General features: G+C 40.6%; 1 protein-coding gene across 1 annotated transcript in view; it reads left to right on the top strand.

Moving 5' to 3' along the window:
• Positions 1–14,281, top strand: part of LOC126157224 (esterase B1-like) — a 142,298-nt gene that overhangs the window by 33,291 nt on the left and 94,726 nt on the right. The window lies entirely within an intron of this gene.

Consider the following 14,281-nt stretch of genomic DNA (forward strand, 5'->3'; position numbering starts at 1 on the left):
TGACAAGGTAGAAGCGGACGTACAAACATTGCGTAATGACACTTAGGACGAGATCAAAACATTACGTAACAACACCCAGGGAGAAGTCAAGAAACTAGAGAAACAGATAAACGTAATTACTAGACAAGCAGCAGGTACAGCGCGTGAAATTGTTAAAAACAGTGTGTTACAGAAACGTATCACAAAAGTAGCGCTGAAAAGATATGATAGCCGCATAGTCAAAATAGAAGCGTAAACGAAGCGACAATTTCAGAAACTGCGAACAGAGTTGTAGCAAACCATTGAAGAGCGTAGTGAACAGGCTCGAACAAGCACAGAGTCTACAACCACATCCGTATCTGTAACAGCACCGGAAAAACAAGCAATTAACAAAGATATCATGCATTTGCGAATCCAATCACAGGCGGAAAGTAACATACGTGACAATGGAAAGCCAGGTCGCGAAGAGTACAGTGCAATGCATTCAGCTACACGTTCACAACCGATGGAAGAAAATTATTGCGTACCACTCCAACGATACTACGCAAGGGTAGGCGAAAGTTACAGTGGACAATATCCAATGGATCTACCACAACCGGAAAGAACGACGGGAGAAATGATCAGAAACAAAAGTGGCGAAGAATCGCGAATTTCATATGGAACTATGACAAAGTACGACAACGATCGTTTCCTCACAGTCAGAAAATTTCAACACTTTCGAGAAGGAAACTCATTACATCCACGAACTTTTATTGATCAATTCCGAGTAGGATTACCAGAACACTGGACGCTAGCACACAAATTAGACTTTATATGTGCACACATGTCAGGAACAGTCGCAGAAACCATGCAGAATGTTGCAGCGACATGCCGATCGTACGAAGATTTCAGAGAGAAGTTTCTCTCACGATTTTGGTCCAGCGAAGCACAGAACAGAGTGAAGTACGAACTATTACAGAACCCATATTATGAAAATTCAGGAGAGAAGAGTCCCGTGAAATTTTTCTAATTAATGGCAAAGAAAAATCAATGCTTAGATGTACCACACAGTGACGGAGAGTTGATTAAATTATGCGCGATGAAGCTACCATTGAAATACCAGCAATCATTAGTAGGTCGCGGAGGCAATGACGTCGAAGCATTTAAAGGTATTCTAAGGGAACTAGATTTCATATTTTCGGAAGATGACTCAAGAAAAAGACGAAGCGCACGTGAAAACGAAAACCAAAAAGCAGTGGAATCCACAAGCCACAGTACGAAGAAACAATAATTACGAACCATATGAAAACTTCGCACCAAGAAACGACAATAGATTTCAACAAAGAACCGGTTAGGGATTTAGAAGAGAATATGGCAGTAACTATAATTCACCCAGGAACGGCAACAACTATTACAGTGGGAATAACAACAACCGGAACGGGTACTGGAGAACCAATAGACCGACAAATTATCAACAAAGAAACTACTATCAACAAGCTGAACAAGAAAAGAGAATAAAGATAGAAGAGGTGGAGGTAAGACCACCAAACCCCGATAAACGTTCGAATTGACAGCTAAGCGCCCATGCCAAAGAGAAGGACGCACCGACCCAGGACAATTGCAACACCTTGAACAGAGAAGTAAAAATCTTATCACGAGAAGAGAAGAAGGAAAAAACAAATCCGCAGGGACCAGATGAAAACGAAGACAAGAAAATAACAATATCGTGTTGGGACGAAATTGGGAGAATACTGACGAGGAAGATGAATTACCAGAGGCATGAACAACGAATGTAGGAGGAAAGGACGAAGTAATGAGTATTGCAGAGCTATTTGAGATGGAAACCAGGGAAAGCGAATTCAATGAGGATAATGCGCAGTCGACAGAAGTTCAAAATAAATTACGAATGGGCACACAACCCAACGTACACTCCTGGAAATTGAAATAAGAACACCGTGAATTCATTGTCCCAGGAAGGGGAAACTTTATTGACACATTCCTGGGGTCAGATACATCACATGATCACACTGACAGAACCACAGGCACATAGACACAGGCAACAGAGCATGCACAATGTCGGCACTAGTACAGTGTATATCCACCTTTCGCAGCAATGCGGGCTGCTATTCTCCCATGGAGACGATCGTAGAGATGCTGGATGTAGTCCTGTGGAACGGCTTGCCATGCCATTTCCACCTGGCGCCTCAGTTGGACCAGCGTTCGTGCTGGACGTGCAGACCGCGTGAGACGACGCTTCATCCAGTCCCAAACATGCTCAATGGGGGACAGATCCGGAGATCTTGCTGGCCAGGGTAGTTGACTTACACCTTCTAGAGCACGTTTGGTGGCACGGGATACATGCGGGCGTGCATTGTCCTGTTGGAACAGCAAGTTCCCTTGCCGGTCTAGGAATGGTAAAACGATGGGTTCGATGACGGTTTGGATGTACCGTGCACTATTCAGTGTCCCCTCGACGATCACCAGTGGTGTACGGCCAGTGTAGGAGATCGCTCCCCACACCATGATTCCGGGTGTTGGCCCTGTTTGCCTCGGTCGTATGCAGTCCTGATTGTGGCGCTCATCTGCACGGCGCCAAACACGCATACGACCATCATTGGCACCAAGGCAGAAGCGACTCTCACCGCTGAAGACGACACGTCTCCATTCGTCCCTCCATTCACGCCTGTCGCGACACCACTGGAGGCGGGCTGTACGATGTTGGGGCGTGAGCGGAAGACGGCCTAACGGTGTGCGGGACCGTAGCCCAGCTTCATGGAGACGGTTGCGAATGGTCCTCGCCGATACCCCAGGAGCAACAGTGTCCCTAATTTGCTGGGAAGTGGCGGTGCGGTCCCCTACGGCACTGCGTAGGATCCTACGGTCTTGGCGTGCATCCGTGCGTCGCTGCGGTCCGGTCCCAGGTCGACGGGCACGTTCACCTTCCGCCGACCACTGGCGACAACATCGATGTACTGTGGAGACCTCACGCCCCACGTGTTGAGCAATTCGGCGGTACGTCCACCCGGCCTCCCGCATGCCCACTATACGCCCTCGCTCAAAGTCCGTCAACTGCACATACGGTTCACGTCCACGCTGTCGCGGCATGCTACCAGTGTTAAAGACTGCGATGGAGCTCCGTATGCCACGGCAAACTGGCTGACACTGACGGCGGCGGTGCACAAATGCTGCGCAGCTAGCGCCATTCGACGGCCAACACCGCGGTTCCTGGTGTGTCCGCTGTGCCGTGCGTGTGATCATTGCTTGTACAGCCCTCTCGCAGTGTCCGGAGCAAGTATGGTGGGTCTGACACACCGGTGTCAATGTATTCTTTTTTCCATTTCCAGGAGTTTATATAATGAAGGAAGTTATGAAGCGATAATTAGAGCATTTAGATGCGATTATGTGGAAGTAGCGATGAAGAAGGAGAAGATAGACGAGGATGATGAAAAAGTAGAGGATGTTGAAGAAAGCGTAAATGAAGGAAGAAATAGAGAAGAGGAAATAAAAGAGAGAGAAGTAGCAGTCGAAGGTTATCCTACAGAAAGTTCGAATTCACAAGGGAAATTCGTAAAAAGTCTCCTGTATGATTCAGTGGAGGATTCGTTGATGCAAGAAGATGAAGAAGAACAGGACCAACCCTTTCAAAGTCAACCAATTGTGAAGGCCATGGTAAAGCATATCCCAGTCAATATTGTAATTGATAGCGGAAGTGAACTGACTGCTATCTCAGAAAATTTATTCATGCAGTGTAATGCCAATGAGGAATTGCCAGTTCTGAAAACACGTAAGATTAAAGTAAGAGGTCCTCTTAGAAACAATGCTGCGGAAGTTACGAGACGAACAAGGTTAACTCTTTCGTGACAAGGTCAAAAATTCGAAGCCAACTTCGTGATTATACCTAAACTAACTGTAGATTTGATTATAGGTGCAGATTTTTTAAATGAGAGACGAGCGATAATAGATATGGGGAAAGGTAGCGTAACATTCGGGAATGTCACACTTCTCTTTGAGCAAAAGCTAAAATTAGAAGAAATACCAGTCACAAACAAACAATTAAGAATGATGCGAGACAAAGAGGATGAAGAATTAGAATGGTATGCACAAAAGGGGGAATAGCCTCAACTCATGTTAGAAGACCATAAAGAAATCGACGAAAAATTGCAAGAAGTTCAAGGTATTCGGAACACAGTAAAAGAGAATTAGAGGGTATTTTACGAGATAAAGCAGAGGTATTTTTACCTAAGAATGGCAGTATTAAACACTTTCAGTACAAGTTTGAAGTAAAACAGCACAAACCATTTAGAGTGCCACCCTATACAATCCCATTAAGCTACAGGAATAAAATATTCCAGGAGATATCTAAAATGTTAGATGACGATATTACCTCCACATATAACAGGCCGCTCCATATTATACAAAACGAGATGGGAGCATCAGGTTAGTGCTTGATTCTAGGCAGATCAACACAATCATAAACACTGAGACAGATCGCCCAGAAAAATTAGAGGAATTGATACAAAACTTCCATGGTGCTAAGATATTTTCATCAATTGATTTACGGAGTAGTTTCTGGCAAATAGAATTGGCCCCAGAATATAGAAAATTTACAGCATTTATCGTATTCGGTAGATGTTACCAATTTAAACGATTGCCATTTGGTTTAAACATATCATCAGCAGCGTTTATTAGGGGATTTAATACTATACTCAGTCCTGAAGTTTTACAAAAAATTACTTGTTATGTTGATGATGTAATTATAGCAGAACCCTCTTGGGAACATCACGACACATTAAACCAGTTTTTACAGATCATGAAAGAGCATGGGGTCACAGTAAATATAACAAAATCCAAATTTGGAAGGCGAGAGGTCAAATTTCTAGGACACATAATTTCCGAGAAAGGGGTAATGCCCGACCCCAAAAAACTAACGGCAATCAAAGTATTCTGTACTCCATATAATAAGAAAACTCTCAGAGAATTTCTAGGTCTCACCGGATTCTATAAAAAATTTATTTGGATCGACTCTCTCGCAACACCATGCCAATGTGCATTGACTGGAAAAAACACGCCATGGGTATGGGATCAACAAGCAAATGAAGAATTTTTAAAAGTGAAAAACGCACTAACAACAGCACCGATTTTAGCACATCCTGATCTAACACAAAAATTTTGTATGGCCACTGATAGCGCGAAAACAGGTTTAGGAGTTGTTTTATTCCAAGAATACGAACAGGCAGGGCTAAGATCACATAGAACAATTGCATTTGCCAGTCGGGTACTCACAAAAAGCGAAAAAACGTATTCAGTCACGGAGCTGGAAGCATTGGCCATTGTACGGGGCTGCCAACGTTTTCGATACTTCCTATTCGGAAGAAAAACAAAAGTATACACTGACCACAAAGCATTAGAATTTCTGTTATCCGCCAAACTAACTCATGGGAGGTTAGCCAGATGGATGTTAATACTACAAGAATTTGACTTCACTATTACACACATACCAGGACCAGCGAATGTATTAGCAGATGCTTTATCACGATGTCCACAGGGTGCATCCAATAACATAGGTATGGAAGCAGCAGAAGACCAGTTTACAATGTACTATATGAAACAAGTACCTTTCGAAAACTACATTACGACAGCATTGAAAAACATAGGCAAAGAACAGGACAAGGATCCCGAAATACTAGGAATCAAACACAAGTGGACAAGGAAGGATTTTCCAGACATTCGACAGCACTATCTCGTAAAAATCAATGTTTTATTTTTTAGACGAAATGGGGCAACGAATGAATGGTTAATTTATATCCCAGATGAACTAATTAATAAGTACATATGGTATACACATTTAAGTAATGGCCACTTTGGACCAAAGAAATGCTTTTTAAAAATAAAACAAACAAGCCATTTTCCTAATATGGAAAGACGAATTAGAACAGTATTAGTCAAATGCAAAAAATGTATGAGGGCTAAACACATCACTTTCGAAATCAAACCACCTATGTTTCCAATAATCCCTAAAAGATTAAAACAAATAGCTGCAACAGATTTGATGGGGCCCCTCCCACGCACAAAAAATGGATATATTTTCATATCTGTCGGTTTGGAACTTACTTCTAAATATGTTACCTTGACACCACTAAAACGGCAACAGGTCTTACTATAAGTAAAGCATTTAGACAAGATTTTCTCAGACAAGTAGGTCGAGTGGAACGAATAATTTCGGATAATGGCCCACAATACAAATCAGTGCAATGGCAGAACACGTTAAAACAACACAAAATAAACCCATCTACATATCTAAGTACAAACCTAGCATAAATCCAGCAGCACGATCTATGAAGGACATAGGCACATTATGCCGATTATATGCAGGCAAAAGACACAACACTTGGGATATATACCTTAAAGATTTTCAAGAGGTAATAAATGAAATGCCACATAGCACTACACTACTACCTCCAGTTACTGTACTTAAAAATATTGAACCCCCAAACATAACCAGAGAAAATGTTAGATTTCCTATTGTACCACGTAGACAGCACAAACAAGTCATAGCAACAGCACTCTCCAACATCAGAAAGGCAGCCATTAAAAGAAAGGAAAGAGGAGATAGAACAGTAATTAAAAGAACATTCTCAGTAGGCCAGAAAGTATTTGTAAAAACACACTATCTCTCCAGCAAACAGAAACACAAACTACATAAGTTTTACACTGCATACAAAGGACCTGTCATAATTAGCCGAATTGCTCATGATAATGCTGTGGAACTAATGAACCCAAAAACAGGCAAAACCTTAGGACTTCACCATGTGAGCCATACCAAAAAGTTTGAAGATTAATCTTATTACTGGTAAATAATCAGCACAATATTTCAAGATTATGTAGCAGATAAGATCGTCAGGAGAAAGAAGAATGAAGAGAGAGGAAGGTGGGAAAAAGAAAGTAGTTTCAATAATAACACCAATAGTACCATAAATTAAGGTGAAGGGATAAAGCATAGATAGTCCTACAGCATGAAATACTAAAATGCTATAGACAACGACACTACACAAAAATAAAAAACGAATTTGAGGATTTCTTGTAGAAGGTAAGATTCAAAATATCTTATAATTGTAAAATGGAAAGGGCACCGAAATTTGTAAAGTTTTTTAAGAAGGCATAAACCAATGTAGGTACTAGACATATGTTAGATGACTATAAGTAAAACTTTTTGTAAGAAACATTGTAAAAACTCCAGCAAGGACGAGATGCAACGACCCACAAGTTGCAACGTGAGAAGTATCAAGAAAGAAAAGGACGTAATTAGCAAGACACGATTCCTACAAGGCAGAAGCGTCGAGAGAAGGGAAAGGACAGCCAGACCAACAGAGGGCCTTCGTAGAGTGGGCAATAAATTTGACTGCTAGGCGGAACCCTGCTGGGACGGAACACCCTGCAGTGATACGATGGGACACTGAACGCCGGGTCTCCGAGCGCCCAGAATGAATAGAGCAAGCAAAAAACGGCCCGATGAGAAGACTGCTTGGGCAAGTCACCACTGGCAAAAAATGTGTAAAAGTCACACTACCGCTATTAAACAGCACGCTGATGCACGAAACTGAAGGAAACGTCCACAAAGTAAAAATGACATGCCCAAACAATTTATCAAACTGTTACTCAGAGGAGAACTTCAAAGCGACTAGTTATCAATAAATATTTCCATATCCTGCCCAGAGAAGAACCAAGAATCAAGTAAGAAGCAGAGAAAAAGCAGGAAGAACAGAAGTTGAAGATTCGCAAGATTGAGACCAAGAAAAAAGATGGGTGAAGAACAGACGACATACCTTCCCAAATCCCTATCCTATTGTAAACTAGTCGTCTGCGAAATATTACAACGAAAAACGACCGCTTTCAGCGACACATAATGATGACTTTCACACATACAAAGCCAGTAAACCACGAGATGCTGCACTCACAGCTCCATTCCATTAAGGGACCTCCACAACACACACTTGCAAAGCCAACAAGGAACGACGAACGAAGCTGTACATCAAATACTTGCATACATCCATCTCACTCAAGTCCATCACCTTCGTGCAAAAACATTCGCCAACCTCATGCTTAAACATTCATTGGATTGTGTGAATGTGTGAAATCATATTATGTGATGTAGGAATTGTGCAAAAGAAACGTATGAAAAACTAAATAAGTTAAGCACACCAGACAGCTAATAAACTACAAAATAACAGTCAATGACTATGGACTTAAGTAAAAAAAAGACTATCGATAAAAATAAGTCATTAGTTCTGAAATGGACAGTATATAAAGAAAAAAAGTAAGGCATAATAAACACTATAACTATATGCCACTTATTTTCTCCTCATAAAAATAAAAGAATAACTATATTTTACTTATTTTCTTCTTATAAAAACAAAGAATAAAAAATTATCTTGTTGGATGTTTTCCTTTTTTTTAAACATTTGTACCATTTGTTAGGATAATATCTCAATACTAGTGTATGTATATTTCTTTGTCAAAGCAATTCTTGGAAATTATTCTTATTTGTTAGTGTAACAATGTTGAAATGTGTGTCTAGAAACAAAAATATTTTACTTGTACATGATATTTAGAAAATGTGTTAGGAATAGATTTTACTTAATTACTACATTTATATTATATACATATATATATATATATATATATATATATTATATATTTCTAAGAAAATAGATGTGGAAGACTCCTCACTTTCGATAACAAACTTCTTAAAAATCAAACTTCACACATAAATAAAGAAAGAAAACAATTAAAAATTAATAATAGCATAAAAATATTCTTCTCTTGTCATTTCTAATTATAATGTGGAAGAATATAAAAATATAAATTAGTAATACAAACTAGCATAGAACCAGAATAACATGGCTGAACAGTAGGCAACAAAATTCAGATAAAGATATAATTTTTGACTGACTTAGACAACGATTCAATCATTGCCTAAATTCAGTACAAAAATTAAGTTCGAAGGGTGGTGATATGTAAGGTGCCAGGCAAATCCAATACCTTCCATGAAAACCCTGACATGATAAGCAAATCCAGTAGTATGTCACATAGCTCCGAATAAATCGTGACATTAAATTAACCAAAGAAATACGAGTAACGAGTGAGCAAATGGAATACCACAGACTAACACAAGAATGCCTAAATGCATGTCATACCTTCCCACCGTGAGACAGACGCAGTTCCGAAGGGAGAAACGAGAACAGAAGCCGAGAGCAGAACCGTGTTAAGCGAGAAGGCCCTACGATAAGGGACGGAAGGACACCCACGTTGGCAGCTAACCGCTACGACTACACCACCTGCAAGTTTTTAGTGTGAGACGTTGTCGCGTCTCTGTTACGTTAACCCACCCCCCAAGCCCATGTTAAAAGCTAGAGCCCTCCAGAAGAACAGTATAGATCTTACGATAACACAAAAAAGGCTACACCACCCGCAAGTTTTAGCGTGAGACTTTTTCGCGTCTCTGTTACGTTAGGACCACCCTCCAGCCCATGTTAAAAAATAGAGCCCTCCAGAAGAACAGTATAGATGTTACGATAACGCTAAAAGGACCACACCAGCTGCAAGTTTTGGCGTGAGACTTTTTCGCTTCTCTGTTACGTTGCAAACTTTAAAAACATTGCCCCACCACGAAAAGTATAACGTTTCTCATTGGATAGACAGAATTTTTGTAGGTGGAGCTTAAGGTTAACATTGAGACCCTGATTGGTCAGATGAAAACACAGCGGTGAGCGGAGCTGTGCTGTCCTTCGCCCCCTGACGAACACCGACAAGGTAATGAACGCACGTGATGCCGCATTTGTGAGCGCATAAGGCTTCACTCAGAACTGCAGAAGTCTCATCTGTTACAACCCCTTTTTGCATAATACTAGTGTCGATCGTCAATTAAAGCTCATGGTGTTCACATTTGCCACTTGAAGTAAAAATCTGAAACGCGATGATTTATCTGTTATATAGTTATTGAGAAGCCACATCAGCCACTGAAATTTTCGATAAGTTAGATAAGTAATTAAAGATAATTGAGGGTCACAGTAGACCATTTTTATAGTTTTCTCTTTTGTGTAACTTAATTTAAACCTAGATTATAGATTTGATATGGCATAGGTCATCCTTCGATCCATTGTAGAACTTGGAAACCCATTCAGGGAATATTCGTTCACATTTTTGTTGAACGCAGTTGGTTACTACCATCCTGTATTAAAACATTTCCTTTTATCAATAGTTCAATTATTAACGATGTTTTGTGAGTAGAATACAATTTCCAATGGTAAATTTGACTGCTTTTTCGACGTTATTTTACCAGCAAGCTAAAAAAAGTAAAGCCTTGAACCCCTTCCACTAAATTTAGTTAGCATTAAGATTCCTTTACAGGGAGTGCAGTGGAGCTGACGCTGAAATCATTAAGTATTTGGTTATATCATCGCTAGTCTCACTGAACTGTTCTGAATTATACATGTCATGTGTGGTCTGACGTCTCCTTACCAGCAACAGGTCCCAGGTTCAAACTAGTCAATTCCCTAAAAAACACGCTCAGAGCGTCGTTGCGCGAATGTGGTAGGGAGACACGATATAGAACAAACAGACACCACGCAGAATGTTTAGACATTACAGAGCCCGAATTTTTTTTTTTTTTTTTTTTTTTTTGGTCATCAGTCTCCTGACTGGTTTGATGCGGCCCGTCACGAATTCCTTTCCTGTGCTAACTTCTTCATCTCAGAGTAGCACTTGCAACCCACAAAACCCACAACCTCAATTATTTGCTTGACGTATTCCAATTTCTGCCTTCCTCTACAGTTTTTGCCCTCTACAGCTCCCTCTAGTACCTTTGGAAGTCATTCCCTCATGTCTTAGCAGATGTCCTATCATCCTGTCCCTTCTCTGTATCAGTGTTTTCCACATATTCCTTTCCACTCCGATTCTGCGTAGAACCTCCTCATTCCTTACCTTATCAGTCCACCTAATTTTCAACATTCGTCTATAGCACCACATATCAAATGCTTCGATCCTCTTCTGTTCCGGTTTTCCCACAGTCCATGTTTCACTACCATACAATGCTGTACTCCAGACGTACATCCTCAGAAATTTCTACCTCAAATTAAGGTCGGTATTTGATATTAGTATGCGTCTCTTGGCCAGAAATGCCTTCTTTGCCGTAGCGAGTCTGCTTTTGATGTCCTCCTTGCTCCGTCCGTCATTGGTTATTTTACTGGCTAGGTAGCAGAATTCCTTAAGTTCATTGACTTCGTGACCATCAATCCTGATGTTAAGTTTCTCGCTGTTCTCATTTCTACTACTTCTCATTACCTTCGTCTTTCTCCGATTTACTCTCAAACCATACTGTGTACTCATTAGACTGTTCATTCCGTTCAGCAGATCATTTAATTCTTCTTCACTTTCACTCAGGATAGCAATGTCATCAGCGAATCGTATCATTGATATCCTTTCACCTTGTATTTTAATTCCACTCCTGAACCTTTCTTTTATTTCCATCATTGCTTCCTCGATGTACACATTGAAGAGTAGAGGTGAAAGGCTACAGCCTTGTCTTACACCCCACAAGCACTTCGTTCTTGATCGTCCTCTCTTATTATTCCCTCTTCGTTGTTGTACATATTGTATATGACCCGTCTCTCCCTATAGCTTACCCCTACTTTTTTCAGAATCTCGAACAGCTTGCACCATTTTATATTGTTGAACGCTTTTACCAGGTCGACAAATCCTACGAAAGTGTCTTGATTTTTCTTTAGCCTTGCTTCCATTATTAGCCGTAACGTCAGAATTGCCTCTCTCGTCCCCTTCCTTTTCCTAAAGCCAAACTGATCGTCACCTAGCGTATTCTCAATTTTCTTTTCCGTTCGTCTGTATATTATTCTTGTAAGCAGCTTCGATGCATGAGCTGTTAAGCTGATTGTGCGATAATTCTCGCACTTGTCAGCTCTTGCCGTCTTCGGAATTGTGTGGATGATGCTTTTCCGAAAGTCAGATGGTATATCGCCAGACTCATATATTCTATACACCAACGTGAATAGTCGTTTTGTTGCCACTTCCCCCGATGATTTTAGAAATTCTGATGGAATGTTATCTATCCCTTCTGCCTTGTTTGACCGTAAGTCCTCCAAAGCTCTTTTAAATTCCGATTCTAATACTGGATACCCTATCTCTTCTAAATCGACTCCTGTTTCTTCTTCTATCACATCAGACAAATCTTCACCCTCATAGAGGCTTTCAATGTATTCTTTCCACCTATCTGCTCTCTCCTCTGCATTTAACAGTGGAATTCCCGTTGCACTCTTAATGTTACCAACGTTGCTTTTAATATCACCAAAGGTTGTTTTGACTTTCCTGTATGCTGAGTTTGTCCTTCCGACAATCATATCTTTTTCGATGTCTTCACATTTTTCCTGCAGCCATATCGTCTTAGCTTCCCTGCGTTTCCTATTTATTTCATTACTCAGCAACTTGTATTCCTGATTGTTGCAGAACTCAATTAGTCTTTCTCCTTTACCTGGATAGAAACACTGTGGGGCGAGGTTGATAACTTGGTGAGTAAACATGGGACAGAGAGGAGGGGAGGAAGTCGACTGAGACAGGAGGGGGAAGAGGTAGAGATGGGAGGAGGAGAAGATCAAGAGAGGGAGAGAGAGAGCGGGAGACAGGGGGGCAGAGGGTAGGTGGGAGAGGGAGGAGAACAGTGTCAGAAAGTGAGGGGTGGGGGAGAAGAGGAACAGAGAGATGGGGAATAGGAGAGGGACAGAGAGTGGAGGGATGAGGACAGGTCCAGAGAGAGAGAGACAGAGGAGGAAAGGGACTAACACAAGACTGGAATAAATACAAACCCGTCCAATGCTTGGTATTTAGCTGGCATAAGAGAATGTGGTTAAAGAGTGAAGGGCTGCGTTTTTCGACTGATCCGTTTGAGATGAATTTACTTTATTGAGATTTCGCGAGAACAGTATAATATACGTCGGAGCTTCTCTTACATCTTCTTCCTAGCAGCAAGGGACTAAATGCACCATATGAAGTCAAACGTTTCTGGCAGTGGCCTCGGTATTAATAATTAGTAAGTTCATTACCCTAAGACGAGTAAACTTCAATATTCAACGCTTCAGTCAGTAATCAGGATCCAGCCCTTTTCACAATTCCTATCTTACACTGATAAGCAAACTTAGCCTAGAACCATACAGCCCACTCAACATATTTGAGTATGTAGAAGATCCTTGTAGCTTTCAATAAAGAACCCAGAACCTGGTGCTTTATTACCTATAAATAAATCAAAAACCTTAAGCATGGCTACTAACTCTGCCGCAATAGCCAGAATGTAGGACATAGACTGAGGTGATAAAAGTCATGGGACATACCCCAATATCCTGTTGGACACTCTTTGGCCTGGCGTAGTGCTGCAAGTCAACTTGGCATGGACTCAACAGTGCTATAGATCGAAGCTCTTTGTCCTTATGCTTTAGTTCTTTGATTATAATAAGCAAGAAAACATGCAGAACATTTTAGTCACCTGCTGCATTTTAGAATCTTTCACAAATACTCGATACTTAGCTCATTTGTCCACAAAAGTACATATACTATTAGGACTCACATGAACAATACGTATTGATTCTTTTTCAATCATTTTATAAAGAGAAACATTGTAACATTCTCTTTCTTACTTGTCTTAATGATGGTTTATGGAAGACTGTGGAATTTCTTCTGTAAAATTTAAAACTAGAAGAGTTTATTTCTGAAAATTTATGTTTGACAGTGTACTATTTATTTTAGAGATCAAATTATCCTTTTGTTCAGTTTAGAGTCTTCCTGAACGCATTGTCAACATGGCGACTCTCAAAACACCACCAAAATAAGAATACTGTGTGTCAAAAATAATCCACACGATACTACTAGAGTTACCGCAAAGTCTGGTTCTTCTAGTGTTGATAATGGACTCCCAAAAAGACACAGCTGTAGTCAGAATCACAGTTCTATCATACTCCACTGAAGGTCCAGTGAAAATATAGCGTTCGGCAACAACGGACTTGCTTGTTTGCAAAAGACGACTTCAACGTTAATGTTCAGTGCAGCATTCTTTCATAGCACTTGTGATCTATCCTATGTAAACCATACCACGCTGATAAGTTATTTTCTAAATCCCAAACTTCTGCAATAACAAGTCGTTCTTTATCGATCTTAGATGGTGGACGAAAAATAACTTTCACTTAAAATTTACCGAGGTTTCTTGCTATTTTAAACGAAATGTTATCCATAAAGGAAAGCAAAGCTAAAGATTTTGTCGGCGTGA

Source organism: Schistocerca cancellata, chromosome 2, assembly GCF_023864275.1.
Source record: "Schistocerca cancellata isolate TAMUIC-IGC-003103 chromosome 2, iqSchCanc2.1, whole genome shotgun sequence".
Lineage (NCBI taxonomy): Eukaryota > Metazoa > Arthropoda > Insecta > Orthoptera > Acrididae > Schistocerca > Schistocerca cancellata.